General features: G+C 44.1%; 1 protein-coding gene across 1 annotated transcript in view; it reads left to right on the top strand.

Annotated features, from left to right (window-relative positions):
• The window catches only part of stau2 (staufen double-stranded RNA binding protein 2), an 85,753-nt gene that overhangs the window by 60,832 nt on the left and 3,631 nt on the right, over window positions 1-21,290 (top strand). The window lies entirely within an intron of this gene.

The following is a 21,290-nucleotide window of genomic DNA, read 5'->3' as shown; positions in this document are numbered from 1 at the left end:
CAGAAAGCCCACGCTGATATAACCCTCTCACGGTGTTTATCCTGGCGTAGTGGAAGAGATCGCATACAGTAAAAAGCGTTGCATATGGAGGATATCGTGAAGGATCTTTGACAGGGGTCTCATCCTCTAATGAAGCTCCGTCTCTGTTATTAATCGCCGCGGTATCAGAAGCACCTGTGATAATAATCGCTGGCTGCATTTCTTTCTGACAGCCGTCCGTTCCTCCCCACACATACCCGCCACTTCGCTGTGATTTCCAATCCATCAGAGTAATCCACCCCCCACCCCCCTCATCCGGGACCCTGATGGACTATCTCCACAACTTGTGGCGGACCCCGCGTTCTCGCTCCCTCCCTCTCCAGTTTTTCTCACTCACTCTCTCTGGCGTACTCCCCGTATTCAGACGGAGGCTCTTTGTCTCGTGTTGCCCAAGCAGAAAACCAGTTGCTTACATTCTATCATCTAAACATAGGACAGGCCTTTGTTCGGCGCCCTTCAAAGCTTTAATAAAGGGCCGGCGCTGCCCCGAATGGGACAGCTGACAGGGGGCTGGTGTCGCCACCGCTAGCTGAGAGCCAAGCCAATATAGGCCAGGCAGGTCTGCGTCTTTGGGACCTGTTGTTGCCAGGAGCACTGGGGCATGACCGACTGTTAGAGAAGGCCTTTCTTTTCCTATTCTCAGTACAGTGAGGAGCACGGCCACAAAGGAGCCACCTAACAATAAGGGGTTACCCTCAGCAGCCCCCCAAACCCCAACACTCGAACAGTCCCGAGGGCGTCACGCACCCGGCCGGCTCTCCTACGGCGGCGCGCGGACAGTCGCAGAGATGCAGGCCGCTGTTGTTGTCTTTCTAATAAACCCCCCCCCCCTTCCCCAGTTACCTGTAAGTCTGTGTGAGGCGTTCGGTCACAGGCGTGACTCACAAGCCTCCTCTTGCACAATTCAAATCCATCTGTTGTTCAGTGCGGCTCAGCGTGGTTTTTAACAACCGTTCAACTTGCAATTTAGCCTGTGCAATTAGGCAGCGGTGAGCCTGATAAGAAGGAACACGAAATCTCTTTGCCAAGATCTGATAAATATTTTCCCGGAGCCCCTTTAAGGTGCCGCACACATTCAATTAACACAGCAGGCCGCGGTGATTCCAGGCAGGTTAATTACACATCTCTCTGGGAATTTCCTGCTCTTCTCCCTTTGAGGTTTTTGGAAGGTAATCTTGGGCAGCTAATACAGATCAGCAGCAACTGGTCTGCTTGTGTCTCTGCTGATAGAGGATGGAGGCGTATTATCAAGCATAGAAAGTTTTCCTATGTATTTTTGGCCATAAATTGTGTTAAAATATGAAGAAAGATGACGTTTTTTTTGCAAAGAATTCCGCTCTGAATGAGTTTTCTTTAACACAGGTCATTGGGCTTCTTGTGTCTATTGAAGAAGAATCTGTTGTTAATAATCCGAGAAAGTTTTGTCTGAAAGGACGAGCATGACGCACATTCCTGTCTAGTCTAAACTGAACGATAAACACTGCTTATAAAATACAACTGTTCAAGTTATTTCAATCTCCTTGAACTTCCCATGTGTTATTAGGCTGGGTCAAAGTGACTTAGATTAAAGATTAAAAAACAAAAATAAACAAGAACAAGAAACCTGTGGAAATTAGTGCCAAATTTCTGCAATGGACTTGATCCTTGGACCAGACAGGTGTGGCGCCAAGAGACAATACTAACAACATGTGACCATTAGACAAGCATTCCTTCGACTGAGGGTAATAAAAGGCCAATTTTGAAATCGAATTTTCAAAGGAAAGACAAGGAGCCAGTGAGAGCGGAGAGCAGGCTGTTTATATGCTAAATGGCGGCGTGTCATCTGGGACTGTGCATAACTCAATGTGTCCTTGATCAAGAGTTGGACGACTTTCCTTTGCAGCCGATCGATCACATGATGATCAGAGAGGATCAAACACAATGTCAGCGGTGGACGTAGATGATGCTCACTCATGGGAATGACTGTGGAAAGTCTGTTTTGTGTCTTTTTAAATCATACTGGCAGTGTTGATTATGATTTTGATGATCCCATCTAGGATATTTATATTGAGATGTGGAAAAATTAATACTTACGGTATAAAGAAATGTACTTTGTCAGCAGGGCTCTAGAGTCTTGCAACATTGAATTTTGATGAGATATTTTTCAGTAATTGTGGTGAAAATTAAAATAATTAAAACAAGCTAATTGCCTACATCTGTGGGACTGTTGTGAAAATGTAAAAAGTAGTAATCAGTAGTAGTTTTGTTGTAAAACTCCAACATCGTGCATCTTTCATCTTATAGCGCGGTTCTGTTTTTCCAGCTGTTCACGAAATCACAAGACTCTCAAGTTCTCTGTGATAGTTGGCTAGTTTGAAACTATTGATTTACGCTTAATTGAATAGGAAATGCTTTGGCTCTCAGAGGCTGAAGTCTATCGGTCGCTCCAAAACATATGCAGGACTTTCTAGTGAAAGCTACAAGCTGTAGAAACTTGGCAGCCGGACGGAACGTTGTTTCGAGACTTCACTGCCAAGTTTTTTGCAAATGCAAGAATTACTTTTGTATTATTTCCATCTGTATATGCTCAGATTAGCATGCGCTCGGAGCATGCAGTTGTGCTCACTATTGTAATTTAACTTGACGACATTAGCACCATCCAAACAAATACATTTAACATACAGTTCGGTTGACTTTGTTGAGACTTGTAGTCTTATTTTCAATAAAATAAAGATATAGTTTAACATGCTCCTCCAATAAACAGAACAGAAGTGGTGCATGTTGGTTTTTAATGCTCTGCAATATGTGAGCACACGTACACAGAAGCCGTTTCTGCAAAAAGTGAACTAAACAGAGCTTCGGCGCCATACCGCGCCGCTTTGCGCTGACATTCCTGGTGGGCCTGTACGTGTGAGAGACATACAGCGGCGGGATCTTCCTGACCTCATGTGCCATCCGCTCGGTGCCATCTGCCAGACACATGTGAGCCCGTCGGCTGCTGCGTTCACTGCAGCTAACCTGAAGCCAAAAGATATTTGTCAACATGTTTACAGGTTAGTGTCCAACTGATTTCAGTGGATAGGCTTGTTGGCGAGTTGCAGTTCACTTCACTGATATGAAAAGATGGGAAGTTCAAATATAGTTTATTTCAGTGTGATAACCTGATGGAGAAGTGGGACTTTCACCCTCTTCTACATAAAATAATCAATAAATAAGCACATCCCAAACAGATACGAGAGAGAGCACGTTCGTGCCTTCGTTCAGGTGTTTTGAGCGCCGTCAAAGCTACAGCCAGAGGTGACTCCACCGTTTCGACTTATTTTCGTCGGACTGTAGCTTTTTTTGGACAGAGTGATTTCTGTGTTTGTTCTGCAGAGCTGAAGTAACTCTCTGGCACTCCCTCTGTGGCGGCAGCGGGACACCAGGGGGGCCGAGGAGCACTGAGCTGTGTGTGAGGTGTCGCTGGTCCAACATGAGCGGCCCGCAATCGAAGATGACAGGGTGACTGTTGTCTGCCACCAGACGTTTGTGTGTGTGTGTGTCCGTGTGGACTTGGCCGGGTGTGTGCAGGGTTGGCTTTGCGTGCAGCAATGTCCTCAGCTGAGCCACCCTGGGTCTCAGGGGCCCGGCTCCCACATTTGTCAGCTGTAGCTGCCTGGGTTTCCTGCAGTAAGAGCACTTTTAGGCTGATTTGATTTGACGTGCCGACCATAGTGTATCGGGATTAAAATGTGTTGTAGACGTGCTTTCAGGTAATGAGGGCTGATTTTTTTTTTTTTTTTTTTTTTTTGGGATTTGCTTTTCTGGATTAATGTGTTCCATGCACTGCAGGTCTCTTGTGTTCCGCTTTGATTTATTACATCAACAACTCGTAAATACAAGGACTGTTGCATTTGTGATTTTCCTTGAAAAAGGCCACACAGTTGGGCCTCTTGACCATCTTTTATTATCTTGTACAAGATACACAAACAAGACAAGATAACCCGAGCCCTCAGGTTACACAAACCTCCCTTAACGAAGAAGCTAAATGTCGGACAGCTCTGGGGAAATTAATTGGGTAGCCGTCCTTGCGCTGGTATGCGAATTTCTCCTGCCAGCAGAGTTGTGATGTTTCAACAGAAAGAGAAGCGACGGAACTGGAAGGAGTTGATAATGAGCGCTGCAGATCAGGCGTGAGTTTATTTACCTCGTCTTGTACAAGAGGAACTGTCTCATCCTTTGACTGAGAAAATGCAACGTTGTGCCTGTAGCACGATTCCCGTTGCAGCGGAGCATTCTTTATCAGATAGTGGAAGGTGGCCGGCGTGGTCTTCAGAGATGCCCCACGGAGCTCAGCGAGAACAGAAGGAGAGGGAGCTTGCAGAGGGGCGGAGGTTGTAGAAACCCTGTGTTTGAAGTCTCCCTCCGTGACTGGAGCGCAGACGTTACCCCAGGCCGGGCTCCTCTCGGGGGGTCCCGCCGGAGTGTTACCCAACCAGGCAGGCAGCTGTTGGACAGCTTCTTCTTCTCCTTGCTGATCCGTCTTGTCTGTCTGCTCTTTATGCGTCGCTGTTGTGTAACCAAACGCAGCACCTGGATGTATCCTAAATCACGGAGCGGAGAGAAAACAGGTCATCGTGACCTAATCTGCATCCCTTAAAATGAGAATTAATGTGAAGGAGTGTGAGGATTTTTGGCACCGTTTACTTAGGGGAGGAAAAGGTTCGAAGAGTATGAAACCCAAATGTGCAATAATTTAATATTTAAAGTAATGCGTCTTGGCTTGCTTCCTTCTTCAGGACCATTCGTCATTGTTTTAATAATAAAATTGGCTTATGCACTTTGAGTGTTGCTGGATTTTCGAGCTATTCAATAATGGCTCGGTGAGCATTTCCAAGTTTGTAATTGCCGGTCTCAGTTAAAGATACTCGCACGTCACTTTTTAACAAATCATCAATCATTAGAATGAGGACACTGGGTTTAAGAGGACAGTTTTAGATGTACGGGTATTAAAAATAATGTAATTTATAATCTACGCAGCGTTCCCATGGTCATAAAACAAGAAAAACTGGCCTGAAATGCTTGCTTTTTAGTTTTTAATACAAATCATTTGACTGTTTACAGTCTGTTCACAAATTCCCAAGTGGAATTTAATTTTAGATCATGAAAAGTCTTTATATGTCACATTTGAAATCTTGAGCAGCACTGTACAAACTACTCTTAAGCCACTTAAATGACTTACATAAACGGGTGAATTCCTGTGGGAACAAAAAGATAGTTTTACCAGTGGGAAGCCTGTGCAGAAGCTGAAGTGGCTCCCTTCTCGGCTGGAGGTTGACAGCTGTATATTAATAATCATTTTATGTCACGGCCACAGTTTAGTTCAATCTTTTAATCACCGCCGCTTCTCATACTGATGTAAAAACTTGGGCTGAACCAAAAAATACCAAATGTTTAACAAGATGCTGTAAATAATTGGCTGATGCTAAGTCACAGCTGAGCGTAACGAGCCAAAGATTTGGCTTGGAGGAATTATTCATCTGTTGCTCTTTTGGGCCGAGCTCGTCCAAAAACTCCTCCGCAAGAATTGCAAGTGCCGTTCGCAGAACATTACTGAGAGTCATCGCAGCAGAACGCTATTTTAAAGTTTGGCCTGCTTGCATTTTCCTTTTTATTAACGCTCAACAATGCCTGGAGTCGTTGCTCAATTTATATTAGACTTTTCTTTCAGCGTCTTATTGTCGGGTCCAGGCTTTAAACCTCAAACCCGCTCACCCGCCCCTCCTGTTCCTGTTCCCACCTCAAACCCCGCACTCCCGCTGTCAGCCTGCCCACTCCCGCCGACTCCCTCGGCCATCACCGCCCTGTTCCCGCCGCAGATAGAGGACAAAGTGAAGCATCCGCGGGGCGATCCATCACTCCCGCATGTCTTGCCGCATGCCCTCCTCAGGAAACACCTTTCAGACCAGGAGATTAGAGTGTGACGGGAGAGAGGAGCAGTGAAAGAATGATGGAGGAGGAAGGAGAGCGAGAGGAGGGAAACGGCGGGAGACGCAGAGAAGGAGAGGAAAGAGGGGAGGCTGGAGACGAGCTGGGGAGAAATTGATTAAGTGGGCACACGGAAAGATTGATGAGGACAAGGAATGGGAAAATGGAAGATAAAAGTGACTGTCTTTTTTTTTCTTTCTTTCCTCGGCAGAGGAAGGAACGGCCAGTGGGGAGAGAATAAACATGAACTTGCCCATTAAGGGACCTGTTGATACCTCCGAGTGGCCCTTTGGACCATTAGCATGTCTGTTAAGAACTGACATGGTGTGGAACTGAATAAACACACTCAAATGTGGTCTCTCACACACACACACACCCAACACAGCTGCGGCTAATCGCACTTCATATAAAAGAGAAGTAAAAGCAATAGAAACTGACAAAACTTTATTATCAAACACTGGATTAAAAAGAATAGGTTTTGGTTTTAACTGCAGGGTTTTACCAAACCTGACGAATAATAGAGGTTTGAACGTTCCCGGTGCCGATTCCGAGAAAATAAGACAAGTCCTGGATATTTGAATGTATTATATTATTGATCTAACAAGCCACGAGTTGATGTTTTAAACCAACAGAAAGAGTTTCAAAACCAGCAAACAGCCAATATGACCACTGTTTCACTGGACTTGAAGTGAGGGTCAGTTAACAGTTGCTTCATTTTGAATCATTTATTCACCAAGAATAAACTCAGAATCTTTTCTTGTGATGTTTCTGTATCATGCTGCGTTGATGTAGCATTGTGAAAACATGGCATACAGATGACTGATTGACTATATGAAAGAAACAGCCGCTGTCGTGGTGTTGATTTCTCTTCATTTAATTCTAAGAAAATTAAACTTTTCCATTCTATTCTAAGTTTTTTAGATCAACTGATTCAATACTATATATATGCTGATGATCCCCAACTGTTTGTGAGTCTTTCTGGTGCTTTGAGCAAAGCTCAAACTATATCCAAAGCAAATCACAAATCTTTAAAAATCGGATAATAAGACGTTGTTTTTCTCAGTAAGGACATAATTTGCTCACATGCCAACAAACATGTTGATGACATTTGTTCAGCTCTGATAACAACAAAAGTACAGTCCTCGCGTCTGCCGCTCAGGCTTGTACAGGCAGTGAACAATGCACCGGGAAGTCTACTGACATTTCAAGTCGTCAGACACGTGCAGCAATGTGAGACACTCAAACGTATGACGCATCGTGACCAGATGCATGAATGCTTTCACAGATGATGACAGTTTGGATTGTATTTCAGTGCCTACAGCTTCTCTGAAGGCTAAAATCTGAACATTAATTGCGTGATAGAAATATTCACAGATTATTTTATTATTATTTTTCACCTGTCCAATAATTTTAGAAGATGTTATTGTTAATTTTGTCAACAAAGAGTTTTGTTAGTTATATGGAATTTATATAAATGATTCCCTCCCTCCTTCTTGGCCAAGTATCCTCCAGATCAGTGTGATCCCTTTACGCTAAGTGACGGTGCCAGATTCATTATCACATCCGTGCTAAGAGCAGCAATATGTTTTGGCCTTGCAGCCTCCACTGCTGTTAGGCTGTGTGTGTGATTTCCCACACACACGCGCACAAGTTTGGTGTGGATAAAGATCTGTGAGCTAATCACACCTTTCCTCACTCGTCACCTCTGTGGGAGGCACGAGAAAAGCCAGGCTGCTAAACCGCCGCCCGGCCGTCCTTTCCGAGCGTCTTCCGCTCATTAACTTAATGACATTTGATACTGAGTGATAGTTCGCCTCGCTGAAAAGGTCCCCCAGATAAGGGCCGCATTTTTAATCTCTCCCTTTTCTCTCTGCGCCACAAACTCCCCGTGACAACGTGTGAGATGTGTCACCTCTGGAGGAAAAAAAAAAAACACCTTTTCTCACACCAAGACAAGGCTGCTTTTTCACTCCGCGTCATTAACATTTCTGCTTTGTTTCATAATCAGCATTATGCAAAGTGTCTCCTGTTGCCTCATACAGTTGTAGAATCTTCTGAGGAGTATTTAGGAGTACTTTAATGAGTGTTCATGAGTAAAATATACATTTAATCTACTGGTGCCTATCAAAATTTTTTTAAGGAAATTACAAAAGTGGTAGCTTTTTCAGTAATAATCCACTGGACACACACGTTATTTATGTTGAATCTGTCGATTCTCCTGATCTACGGCTCCCAAGAACCATTTCTTCCATTAATGAAACAGAGTTTCAACACTGATTCTGTCAATCTGCTCCGGCAGTGTTGCGCAATTTTTTTTTTTTTTTTTAACTCCTGTTGTGTAACTCCGCCAACAAACAACTCAGAAAAAAAAAATCTTCAATTTGATATCTGACACATGTCTTGTGGTTAAAACGAATTAATCTTTGCTGGACTGCCGCAAAAGCAGATCACAGGCTGACAGTAATTGCAGGCATACATGTTTCACTTACAGACATGAAAACAACCACACGTTTATGAGTGCGCACCCTGCACAATGTCCTGTATTGTTGCTTGTGATTACGCTCCTTCATCGCTCCCCTGACTTAATGAAATGCGATCTCCCCGATTCTTAGACGTTATTTGTTTTTGATTTCCAGCATACATTGATTACTTTGCGTTTTACTGAAATCCATAGTTTTGCATGACGAGGCTCGTTCTACCTGATACAGAGGATTTAGAACCGCGAGGTAAATGATGAAATTCTGTGGTGTATTGATATACTCGATGCATGATTTCAGTGAAATGCAATGTTTAACGTGATCGCATGGAGAAGCGAAGAAGAGGACAGAAGATTTGTGCATTAAAGGAAGGTTTTATGTGTAGCGTTTGAACGCCTGCCTGACTAAGCATTCAGTAGCGCCTGCTGTAGTGGGAGTTGGGTCGTTAATGCACCATGTCAGGATCAGTGCTCTCTGGCTGTGTACTGAGTTATGGAGATGAGCGTAGCGACTGGGGAATGTTTTTCTGTCTGTCTGAGCCCCACCACCTCGGTCACCTCCCCTCTTCATCTGGATGTTAACGCATTCTCAGGCCTCTAACTGCAGACATTTTGAAACACTCAAAACAACAGTCTCATCAGGGGTTAACACCAGTTACGACTTAGGTGTCACACACCCCTGCAGTTTAAGTTAACACCGTGTCTGCGGGTCTGTCTGTGCATGTGTCTTCATGATCTCCCAAATCCCCTCTGTAAATAAAGTCACAAGCGGCGGCTTGTGTTCTGTTTTATATGCAAATTCAGCCCCAGCCGTTTGCATTTGAAGGAGATAAGGAAAGATTAAGCAAGCCACACCGTCCCTACATAAAATGCGAGAAGGAGAAACTGCAGCGGCAAGTGAAACAAGAGTTGCATTTAATGTTGTTTTAAAGGGCGATCACCTTTCGTTTTGCAAGTCTTAGCAGGATACAGGCTGTCGAACATGACCGCTGTCACAGGCTGGAAGCAAGTTAGCAAGCATTTGTGCTGAGTGTGATCTGGCAATACTGCACAAAGTTACTGCAGCCACCAGCTAACGTCAGAGAAAGGCTTGAGAGGAGGAGGTTTGCAACACTATCTGATCCTCCGACATGCATTTGGGACACACCATAAATCCAGCCTGAGCCTGCAGCCAGCAGCCACTTAGTTTCACTCACTGCAAAGACGGGAACTGACTCAGACGCCTCACCTGGCTCTGCTCGAAGTTTGGGGCGTAACAGTGCGTGTGCTTGTCCCAAATCAATCTGGTATGAGTCTCCCCTTTGTTCGGTACGCCTTGTGATCCAACCTGAATATGCTGTGTCTTCGTACCGGTGCGAAATGCAAACCCTGGAGGACAAACTCTGCCTATAGAGATCTGGCAGTGCTCAAGTTGTATATCGGTTATCTTCAAAATGTTTTGCAGTGATGTGGCTTTGTGCATTAACAAGTTAATTTCTTACGGAAACAAAGAAATGCCTAGAACTGCATATTTCCCTCATGTTAATGCTTTAAAGTTTTTCTGAAATATGTTTTCGGTGCAGCATTTCCTGGCTGTTTTTCTCACTTTGTTCATAACATACAGTTGTTATTGGGTTGTTTTCCATTTGCATGCATTAAAGGTATATTTCTGTGTCACTCGGGTTAATGTGAAGGATTGTATAAGCGAAACTGTGTATGTAACCACAGGAGTTTTAGTCAGGAAAACAATCATTTTTAAAGCCATATGTAACTCATCTGGGTTCGTAATGAATGAACCCACCAAAGGAAACCACAGCCAGTCATTATCTGAATGATCACTTTCACTTCTGTAGAATACACACTCCACAGTGCACCGTGAAGGAAAGGAAATTGTGTTTTGATTGCACTTGCCTGGATGCACTATAAACCGTGTGCGTGTGTGGAGTCGGAGGAGGTATTTTATCTGCCCAGCATTTACAAATGCCTGCATGCTCACACACACTCGCATCGTGCTTGAGTGACGCCGTAATGAGTTTCCCAAAACGGTGTGATTTATAGGGGATGCTTCAAATAAGTGGTTTAATGCAGCATAGTTACAAAATAAACATTTGTTTTAGAGGCCCCCCGTTCCTCGGGGGACATCTCCTCTTTTCCTAATTTCCCCGCGCTTTCTCTCACAGCCAAAACTCTCTCCGTTTCCCTCCTCGTTCTTTCCCCCTGCCCCGTCGTCTTCAAAAACTCCCACGTCCGCTTTTTTTTTTCCCCCCCCCCGGTGCCCGGCGAGTAAACGTGGAACCGTGTGAGCCTTCAGAGGGACTTTGAAATGAGACATGGCTCGGACATCAGAGGGCCCTGACAGTCTCAATGAAGCCTGCGTGATTTATAAGAGAGCAGGGAGCTGCGGCGCTGGTGGTGGTGGGGTGTTTCCAGAGGCACACAAGGCCACAAGGTCCTCCATTAGTACCTTGACCCCTGTTTCATGGGACCAACCACTGCACAAGAGCAGAAGAATAGAGGGATGGATGGATGGTGTACATGGGGGGGCTTGTGGGTGAGGGGGGATCTTTTCTTTTCTTACTTTAGAAAGTCTGTTATTTACATTTCCACCACTGAGAAGGCAGCCGAAATGAGAAACCCCACCTCGATCATTTGTCAGCGGCCTGCTGTGTCCTGACTTAAACGTCTGTTGCTCGTACCTGATCCCTCACTCAGACCCGTCTCTGCTCCCGCTTTTTACGATTCTCCTCACTGTTTTACAGTCCGCTATCTAATTAGCTGTGTCTTAATCACATGTTAAAGCACGGCGCTGTCCTGGTGTTTACTATCTGTTTGCCATGCTGTAAAAATGTGTGAGGTTGCTCGTAAAAACTCGCCCGCAGATAATTAAGTGCTCACTCGCCTTCAGTGGATAAAATCACCGCATTGCTGACATATCGCGGCCTTTTGTCCAGCTGGGAAGTAAACTTTACACAGACTGACGTTCTTTTTCTTGGCTGGGAAGTTATCGCGTCTCATTATTTCTCCACTTTTTTATTGTTTTCATATATTTATATACTTATGATTCTGGATACACGTTGTTGGAGTTAACAGATAAATCTAACAGTGAATTGTGATTGTGATTACTACACTGTGGAAAAAAAACCCAGTTAAAACCAAACCTCCATCACCCAGAAGTTAGCAACAGTTTCCCATAAGTGAGCGAAGAGGTGGAATATGAAATATGGGCTCATTTTTTGTGGGAACGGCTCCCGATCATAAGTCTGAAGAGTGGTCCTGTTTGATTTACTTGAGGGGAAGTTTTTGTAAAGATGGCAGCTTGTCTACGGAAGAGGCTGAAGTGGGGGGGATAAAAATAGGAAAGGGTCATTGAATAAACATATTTTTTTTAATTATGTTTACTTTGCTTTTTTAAATATAACGGAAAAATCGATACAGTGGATAATAACATTTTTGATGACGTGTTCGCCATTGTAGGATGTGAGAATAATCCACCTAAAAATGTGTGGCTTTTAGAACAAAACTTGCTTTTACTGTCGAAGTTTTTTGCTTAACATTTTAGCGCAATCAAACTCGAAAAGAGATGTTTAGGTTCGACTGCAATAAAATGATTATGTGAGTGTCTTTAACCCTGGGGGAAAAAAAGGGCAACTTCTTTGCAAACCTTCCCGCCTCTTCAGAAAGGATTACGCCATGCTGTTTTGATTGTGCATGTGAGGCCCACCGTGTTTATGTCGATCCACGATGGCTCATCACGTCAGCCCCTCCGCGTCCGACCTGGCCTCACGCTGGTGTTTGCAGACAGAATCCATAACGTAGCTTTTGTTCCTCTACAGATTGGTTCCTGTTGTTTATGAGCACTTTATGACAGGCCCCCTGGCCTTAAAGCTAACCGGGTAATAATTTTGCGCTGGCATCGCGAGGAGACATGTGTTTTCACTACTTGCGTGTTGTCACTCTCACGTTCCATCTTTGGTTAGTTAGAGCGGCTCCTCGACGGACTCGTCTCAGAGCTAGCTCTACCCAGCGAAGCCTGCCTCTTGATATCAGCATACAGGAATTTATTGTTTTCTGTAAACATGCCTTATACATAATCTCTCTCTGCAGCACACACTGACAGTTGCCATAGAAACATAGTAGGGTTTTCATAACACTGCACTGGTTGACGCTTGGTGGGTCTCGATCGCTCCCGTCACATGGCCTACTCCGTCTTTCTTTTTTTTTTTTTTTTAAGGTTTTAAAAAAAGATGAAATATCTGACCACGTCTTATAGGCCCGGTGAGCCTGCTGGATAATGAGAAACATTCACAGGCTTTGCAAGGATACTTTGCAAATTATAAAACAGCGCAACAGTTTTTACAGGCACGTCCCTTGTGTCTACTAGGTGATTAAAATTCAAAAAGGAGCTGAGGGAGCTACAAGGAGCAAGAGACAAGAGGAAGAGCGTGTAAAATGCTGTCTGACCGCTCGTCCTCTCTTGTTACCGGATGTCCACGTCCGCCAGACGTCCACTTTCTTACGCCGTGCTGCTTCTGACGCAGAAAATGTAAAAGGCTCACGATGGAGGGTCGGGGATTATTGCATGCAGCTGGTGGCTGTCACTGTAAGCCCGGCTCCTTCCTCCCGACCCTTTATCTTAACCCTTTCGTCTACTACACTCCCAGGTCGCCCTGTTTAGGTTTTCCACACCGAATGGCAAAAAAGGATAATTATTGACATTTTGAAAGAACTTTATCTTCCAGACCTGATCCTTTTTGTCACTTTGGGGAAAAAAAAGTTTTGTTTTTGAGCTGTTTGTGCAGGAGAGTAAAAGGTTGAGTTCAAGATGACGAGCAGCTGTTGCAGACTGATCACAAAGGAGGTTTTATAATGTGGAAATCACTGCTGTGGTGACTCATCTGACCATTCTCCACACTCATTAATAATAATACAAACTCTATTTAAAGCTTCCTTCATCGACACAATAATGAGGAAATTAATGAAGTACAATTTACATGGAAGAGCCGATGGCAGCCGGCAATATTTTTTGACAATAAAGGCCGAGATCCTCATTAGAGGTGGGCTCAGTCTGCCGCAATATCCGCACCAAGGAATTATCCATGCATACGTGGGAAGCGGTTAATGCCCTGGAGATTACCTGTGGTGTGAGCTGTCCATGCTTCCAGGCTGCGCATAAATCAAGCCTTTTTTCAAAGTCAGCTGCGATATTTGCGTCTCCGCCCAGCCGTCCCTCGTGCCCCTTCCTGCCCCATTGCAGCCGGCAGCCCACTCCATCATCAAGCAAACAGCTCCAGCTTTTCACTTCAGTTCCGCGACAATGGAACTGGCAGGAAAAGAGCAGTTAAAAGGATCATATGGTCGATCTTGGACACAAACGGAGAAATGGGAAAAGAAAGAGAGATTAGCAAGCAGAAAAGGGAGAAATTGGACGCCCCTCGGGGCCGATCGCTATCTCTCTGCCGATAAGGGAGCGAGTGCCTGAAGGCTGGCTTTTCTTCCCAACGCTTTTTGTACCTCCCCAAGGGCAATTTGAGTCCAATTGTTCAGGATTATAGGAGCTTCTCCCTCTGGCATAGAAAGGTGGATCTCTGCAGGTGGAGATGGGGTGATGTAACACCGCTCAGGAATCACTGGGGAAACCTGATATAAGAGGATTTTATCCACAGAGGACGCTCAGATGGTTTCTCCGGGACTCCTCATAATTTAACCATGAGGCCAGCTAGTTAAACAGCGACTTTTGACAACTTGTTCAACTTCTCATTAACTGTGGCGCATCCTCAGATCTGTGAGCCGACTTTATTTTATAGCTACACAACCACAGGAAGCTCTGGAAACGTAATTATTGCTGCTCTTTGGGTTAGTCAGGTAGGAATAGTTCAGCCAGACAGCGTCTCATCATAAAGCGTGTGTCTGTGTGTCTTGGGATTTGCTTTCCCAGTGAAAGTCAAGGCCTCTTCTCAGAGGGCAGAGCTGGAACTGAGTCACTGGTCATGTTGGTGAGTCACCATGCTTGAGGCCGTTCTTCCTTGAATATCCCGTATCTTTAATAGCAGTAGTTCCGTCACTAATGCGTTCCCCATGCTTTAAATCGCATATCAAGCAATATTTAGCCACTGATTCATCAGCAGTCTTGGAATGAGTTGGAAATAGTGAGGACAGAACAACACAGGTTCCCCTGTGTGTCCTCCTACACATTCCAGGTTCCTCTCTCAGTGGTGATGTCTCATTGTTTCAGTTCTGGTGAAAAGGGTGTAACACTTTCTCCACTTGATCAAGGAATATGTCTCCTGAGGGCGTATCTGATTCACCATCAATCTCTGGTGAATCTATGTGCTTCTTAAGTATATATAAAGTCATATTTATCTCTTCAATTTTTCAGATGGATATACTCGAAAGCTCACATTGCTCCATAATTCATCCAAACGCTTTTGGCTTTTAGGTATAGGTTAATTTATTTGTACTGTAGGCAAATTCCAAACGCATATGGATTCTCACAAAGCCATCCATCGTCTACAGCCATTGTTTCAAGCTTAAGATTATAGAACAAATGTTGCAGCATTGTCACGATTCATGGGAGCAGCATTGAGATTAGAACCAAGTAACCAATGGAAAGTTATCAAAAAGCAGCTATACTTTCTAGTGAGGGACTATATTTACGATGTAACTTTGTTCGGGCAGCTTTTAATCTGATCACCACTGCTGTTATCTTTGGCATTGTTCTTTTTCTACATAGAAAATGACGCTCTACTTCTTGGTATTTGGCGGATATGTTAATTCAGAGCAATGCCTGTGTTGGATTGATTGTGAAATGCTGATCCCAAATGCAACAAAATCTTGAAGGCTGTGACATTTGGAGGTCAGCCTCACAGTTAAGATATGAGATAAGAACCAGCAATCAAAACAACATTAGAGTGTATTAAATTATCAAAAACCTTGGCATTTTAAAATCAAGTAAGAGACAAAACAAAGACAAGTTAGAAGGGATGGAGTAAAATGTAAGCATGGAAAACTGGACTGGGAGAAATGGTACAAAATGAATGAAGATCCCGTAGTAATGCAAATAATTAAAGGTGCTGATGACTGCTCGGGTGGCATTTAACATGATGAAAAACATCATGAACTTATCTGTCTTTTCCAGCAATTCTGATGTGAGGTAATCCCACCAAAAATAACCAAACCCAGCGGTTAGGTTACCAGACAAAGTCTATATATCATGTTAAAGTATCATAATGTTATCGTAGAGGCCGCCTGTATCTGCTTATCCTCCGAGATGCTCTGCTGACAAGGCAGAAGTAAGGTATGCCGAGGTGCTTCTGCCCCTCGCCCTCTGCCCATGTGTTTTGTATTACGCCCTAGGAGGTGCCATGCTCAGCGGCTTGGGGGTGGGAGGGGATAAAGCAGGCCTCTCCGGCCCAAATGACGCATGACATGGCGCTGCGCCCCGGGCTCTTATTTATGGCTTCCCATGTCAGCGAAGGCTGGCTCCCCTGGGGAGCCCCACAGCCGTTACCCACTAACTTAGCTCAGCCAGCGTTCGGCGCGCATATCATGCCTGCGAGACACACAAAAGAAAACAATCTGGGAAGTTCCGACCGCCGTGATGATCCCCCTGTTCATACGACTGAGGAATCAAGTTGGAATTCCTCATAAAGGAGTTTATTCAGAGTTGCGGTCACCAGCACACGTGAAGTGCTACTTCAGAGGAATTAAAGTCATGTCAGGCTACGGCGAGGCCACTGCCAGCCGCACACTGCCTCTTTTATCCACGTCTCTGATGTGAGAGAGGATGTGAAATCTGGAGAGAGAGTGAGGATGAGTATTTGGTGAGAGGATCCGAATACATTTTCTCTGCAGTTACTCAAGAATCCATGTACATATCACACCGCATTAACAAATGGATCCACACACTGCCGGCACTCATGCACACGCAGGTGTCCTCCACGAGCCGTCCGGGAATATTCCAGTGATCCTTGTCCAGGTTTTTGATGTGGGCAGACGGGAAAGAAAAGAATTTAGAGGAATCAAAAGCCAAGTAATGTGAAGAAGCTGAAGAGAAGACGGCAGAAGTAAAGAAAAAAAAAGAGAAGGGAGAATGGACAGTACATTGGACTTCAGAGGGAGACTTGACGAGATGGCACGGTAGTAACAAGAGGGTTAACAGAGGACAAAAAAAGATGGCTGGGATTTTCTCTTCCCTTGTATCTCATATTTCTTTTTCGCTTTGAGGAGCGAGCGCGAAAGAGAGAAGCACTGTCAAGGTTTTATGTGGCCTTTTGAAAACCGAACAAGCCCTCTTCAGAACAATATATCCAGCTTCAGAACTTCTCTGACTACAGGGCACTCATTTTTCCAATTTCCCAGGTCCTGCCTGTAAAACACCCTGTTTGAAATCCACTCTGGTTATTGTTTAGTCTAGTGGACGTCCCTTAGATCATCCTCATCAGCAGCTGTCCTGCATCTCCTTCATGTTCGGAGTGTCCCCGCCTCGCAGCGGCTCAGGATCGGCCTCCCAACGTTAATCACGCCGCTTTATGCGTTATTACGATCTGATAAGTGAGCGTGTTTTTGCAGCATAAGAGGATAAATGGTACATTGTGCAGTTGAACAAACAAAAGCAGGCAGTTTGGGTTACGGCCCATCCACCCAGCGTCGTCTCAAGTTATTGGTAAAATAACGCTGTGGTTTATGTACGATGGGAGTGTGGTGGCACTGGGTTGAGTTGGGAAAGTTTGTTTTACTTTATATTATTCCTGTTAATTCTAGTCTTTCAGTGCTTAGCCATGACCGAGACTGACGTTCCTCTGAAAAAGTATTTCATACATCAGCAGTATGAAAGCTACCAGTATATCAGGCCTGACATGCAGCACTTCTTTCAGATAGAACGTAAATATGGCTCTCTCCAGTAACGCCTCCAGAAAGATCCTGAAACTGGTTGAGGTAGAGCTTGAGTTCCGTTGTTCGGCACTGGAACAACTTTCTCCCAATATTGATAATATTGATTCTGTTTTGGGGTTTTTTTCCTTCTTCTTTTTTTTTAGCTAAGAATTAATACAACTCGACTACCATTACTGAATAAAGTTGAATGCTGTGTTAAATGAGCTCATATGATATACTGTGTTCCAAAATTTTGTTCGTGATTGTTTCACAGTTCCATGCTTCTTCTCTTTTTTTTTTTTCTGATAGATTAAAGGGAAACTTTCCCCCAGCGTTTTGCTCTGTTTTTGTGTAAAAGCCAACCTTCATTGTCGTGTGGGTTATTTTACTGCACCTGCAGAGCTTCTGAGGGATCGTAGTGTTGCCAAAGTCAACAAGGAAAATGTTCATGAACCAAGTATTCCCTCGTCGCGGTTCATTGTGGACACCGAAACACATGACTTAGACAATGAAACGGGATCAAAGCGAGAATGGGAGGTAGTCGCTGATGCTCTTGGCCTGGCTCAAAGATTAGGGAAGAGTTTGATTATTCCAGCTGGACTGCGCAGAGCCAAAAAGACAAAAAAACAGTCTTGTGAATCTAGATTTTCTTGGCTTAGAGGGGAATACCACGGCGCACCTCTCAGACTGGGTTAAACCTTCAACTAGTGGCTGGACTTTCATCTTTCCCCCAGCAAAATATCAACCAGGTCTTATCTGATATTGGGCAAGCTATGGTAAGGTTTTTGAGCTAAATAGGATAAAGGATGTTTTTCCTTTTTGGAGTATAAGAAAAAACAGTTGCAAGTACAAAGGACCCAGTGATGTGCTGGTGGTCTTCACCTTTGTCGGACCTCCCCAGTGGCTTTGATGGTTGTTCAGGGTCAAACGATGAAGGATGGAGATGGAAAGCTCTCTTTTCCATCTGAGTCCTTTTGCTAAATAACTTTGTCTTGTTCCATTTTCTTTCTCGTGTCCTTGCCCCCCCCAAATGTCTTCAGTGAAGTCGGTCATTCACCATTGAAGGCTGATGCACAGGTCTGATTTGTCAGGGTCAATGTGATCTGATGCACCGTCTGATCAATCAGGCCGAGGCTCCAGAGTCCCAGAGGACGGGGTCTTTGTTTGACCAAGCTGCTGATGGAAGCGAAGCCTCTGTTGGGGAGGCCATTAGGAGCGCCGCAGGCCCAGAAAAATGACCCGTCCCTGTCAGTCCACATCAGGAGCTCGGCCACGGTTGCGGATACTCGTCAGTTCTGTCACATTTGACCATTGTTTGTCTAAGCCTTTGAACTCAGGACAGCCCGATAGATAGATAGATGGATTGATGGGAGATTTCTTTCCACTGGCTAAAAGTTTTGAAGTGATAAGTACTTCATTGTTATCTGAAGTTGTGGTGAAGGACGAGCATTTCAAGAAACTTCTTTTTGTGTCCTTAGACTACGTGTGTGGGCATGTTGCCATAGATACCACTGAGGGAGTAAAATTAAAACCTGTAATTAAATTTATGAGTCATGTGTGAGTTATATGCATTTTTATATCGTCTACTCAGTGGGTTCTAGGTCATGGAATGACAATCTTACCATGACAGTTGCCGGGTAAAAACATAGCAATGCTCATTACTGTATTTACAAAGCATGATCTAGGTGTGAGATGTCTGCTGAATTGCATAAAGGACTCAACATTCAACAAGCAATTCTTTGTTTTGCTGGCAGAGACCTTGAAACCAACATGTTTGGTCTGATTAAAATGTAGTCGGGTAGTTTTCTGCCACTTCTTTAAACAAGTTTCAGAAACCTGTTTTTGACATCAGTTCAGCTCAGAAATTTGGATCATTGTCACATACTTGAGCAAGTAAGTGTCTTAAATTTCTTTTCAAGTTTTTTTTTTTTCTACCTTTATACATCTATTGCTGCTGTTTTACTACATAATCTTGCCCATTTATTTTAAAGTCAGGTCAAATATACAATTTTCCCACTAGAAGTTCATCCTGAGTGGGTTGGTAAAGCTTTAGTGGCTGATTATTAGTTTTCTCTGTTTAATCCTTATATTTGAAAGACATTTTTTTATTATTATTATTGTTAGACACACACTCTCTCTCCCACACACACACACACACACACACACACACACATTTCCTCCTTAACAACTTCTTTCTCCCTCTGCTCTATGACAGAGATGGAGCATCTCCACCTCACGTTTCGCGGCCTCAGACTAAACACACTCTTCCAGCGTCGATGCATCAGTGTAGCGGCCGCCTCCAACGACGGCCAACTTATCACATTAGAAAAATAATGATTTCACTGGCCGCCATTCTCGCAGATAGGCCAGTATTTGTATTAGGCTCAGTGTCCTCCACTGGGCCGCTGGGCCCTTACGCCTGCCTGTCGTATATCAGCGGCGCTGCCACTGTCAAGCTCCTGATTTATGGCTGTTTATCTGCAGCCCCTACCCCACCACCGCTACCCCCTCCCACTCCAACAGATGGTCTCTGGGTATTTACTCAGGGTGGAAAGGATCCCAAACTGATTGAATAAATACAACAAACAAGCCGTTTAGTTGGTCGTGATAGGGGTTTTTTTTTTCTAGCAGGTAAAAATAAAAGATACATATCTGTTGTTGATCGGGTGTGATTTGAATCAGTCGATCCTGATTATTCTGGCTGGTATTCATCCCTCTCTTATCTTCTGACAGTTTTTCTTCTTCGTCGTGCAGACCACGCTGCAGTGAGATGACAGGCTGTCACCAACGTATAGAAAATGCATGTAGCCGTTGAGTGCAGCACATCCTGCGATGATATATAATTATTAACTGTGTTATTGTGCAAACATTCCTTCATCTGTCATGTTCTGCTGGGGTTGTCGCCTTAAATCTCTTCAAGTATATCCACCCTCTAAATCTGTCTGGCTGTCAGATCCTCACAGAGAAAAAAAAACACGTTGTGCCATAAATTGTCCGTTATAGACTTCAGAGGAGCTTCAGCTGATTTCTGGGTCTCTGGAGAAAGGCCTTAAGTAATAACCCGACACTATCAAGTTTTCAAATCGGCCCTGTTATTATTGTTGAAGAGTTTTTTAGTACCTGTAAGTATCACAGACTGTTTTTTTTTTTTTTTTTTTTTTTTTTTCCCTCAATTTGATGGATACAAACCAGATTTTGACCCTTGCACCTGTCAGTCATAAATTATGATTCCTGGTTTATGTTTCTCGTAGTCTGAAGTTAAACGCCTTGAAAATAATTCTGTGCGCATGCACAGAGATAATAGTTTGTTACATCCTCCTGTGCATGTTGCATTCCATAGAGACATATTGATACGGCATGTGGTGGGATTCATATTTTCTCTGGATCAATGCATGATAAACGTTTCCTCTGGTGCACATGGCTTAAATACAAATCGGTATTCACGTGGAGACGTCTCCTGTCTGTGTGTCGGCATATATCAGGCATTATGTCTCCCGGTTCAACGCTCTTGTGGGGAAACTGATTAATTTCTCCGTATCGTTCCGTTGATGCAACTAATCAGACTAAAGTACAGAGGGACATTGGTGGTCCCGGTAATGAGCTGAACTCAGCCGGTCATCACACCTCACTCATCTGCTGAGCAGAACCACTTATGCCTTATCTTGACTCTGATTAACCGCTGATGGAGTGCCTCAGACTCACTGCAGGGACCAGATGTACCCAGAATTACAAAGTCGAGATGTTGGACAGTTTTTGTTTTTCAGTGTGTACACACAGGCCCACAGGCGTTTTGTTTGACGCCCCTGATCTAAAGGATCTAATGCTAATGTTTTTCTACCAGGTAAGGAGGCAGTGCACGAACTTACACATCACACGGTCATAATGTTATGGCTGATCAGATTCCCTGGAGCAAATGAAACTCGATGGCCCACAGCCATACATAATTTGATAGATTGTGACATTTTAATGCACAGGATTG

Source organism: Salarias fasciatus, chromosome 9, assembly GCF_902148845.1.
Source record: "Salarias fasciatus chromosome 9, fSalaFa1.1, whole genome shotgun sequence".
Lineage (NCBI taxonomy): Eukaryota > Metazoa > Chordata > Actinopteri > Blenniiformes > Blenniidae > Salarias > Salarias fasciatus.
The sequence above is the reverse complement of the archived record's forward strand: the minus strand, read 5'-3'. Positions and strand labels throughout refer to the sequence as shown.